Genomic DNA, 1,049 nt, shown 5'->3' with positions numbered 1-1,049 from the left:
TAGAATGAATCTAGGATAGCTAGGTAGGTCCTCTGCTCTCACAGAGGATCCAGTTTGGTTTCTAGCACCTACTTGGTAGCTTACAACCATCTGTTAAACTCCAGCACCAGGAAATCTGATGTCTTTTCGGCACAGAATGTGTGTATGTGTGTGTGTAGGCAAAACACTCATATGCATAAAAGTAAATACATCTAAGGAAACTTTTTAATATTTATGGGTATATGCATGAATTCCTATTCAGCACATACTTACAACACTAATAAGCAAGGGTTTAATCTATATTTGGTTTTATAGATAGTGCCAACTTCCAAAAATTATTGTAATAATTTGTACTGCCTTCAGTAGCACAGGAGCATTTTAGGTGCTTCATATTCTTGCAGAAATCAATAGTGTCTTTTTCCTGGTAGCGATTTGGTAGATACAATGAGTACTACATTGTTGTTTTCACTTGTTTTTAATTTTTAAATTTTTTTTACTGGCTAATGCTGATGAGTATTTTTTAGTAAGTTTGTTAACTATTTCTATTTGTTGCTAGGATAAGATTCTATTATTTTATTTTGCAGTTGAGGAAAGGGTCTTACATTAGCCCAGGCTGGCTTACAATTCCCTAAGAGCTAGGGATGCTGTAAAAACCACTGGCAAGGCTTTATTAATGGAACAATCACCTTATCAGGTCAATGGACCTTGAGAAGACCACTCACATTTTAATGCACTGTAATACTAATATGGTACAATGGGCAGCATGCTGTTTTGAACTTAGGCTCATATAAGGGCTCTAAGCCAATAGCTCTTCTCTTTTTCCCACTGGTGCTGAGAATGGAACTGGGACTAATTAACATCATACAGAGCTTCCTAACTCTTTAACTGACAGTCCTTAATGCCAGAAGTAGCTGACTTGAGAAACATTTTTTTTTTTTTTTTTTTTTTGGTTTTTCGAGACAGGGTTTCTCTGTGTAGCCTTGGCTGTCCTGGAACTCACTCTGTAGACCAGGCTGGCCTCAAACTCAGAAATCCACCTGCCTCCGCCTCCCAAGTGCTGGGATTAAAGG

General features: G+C 37.8%; 1 protein-coding gene across 9 annotated transcripts in view; it reads right to left on the bottom strand.

The window, feature by feature from the left end:
- The window catches only part of Tfdp2 (transcription factor Dp-2), a 124,107-nt gene that overhangs the window by 28,549 nt on the left and 94,509 nt on the right, over nucleotides 1–1,049 (bottom strand). The gene's annotated exons all lie outside the window — the stretch shown is intronic.

Source organism: Mus pahari, chromosome 10, assembly GCF_900095145.1.
Source record: "Mus pahari chromosome 10, PAHARI_EIJ_v1.1, whole genome shotgun sequence".
NCBI classification, from domain to species: Eukaryota; Metazoa; Chordata; class Mammalia; order Rodentia; family Muridae; genus Mus; species Mus pahari.
This window is presented reverse-complemented; position numbering and strand designations above follow the sequence as displayed.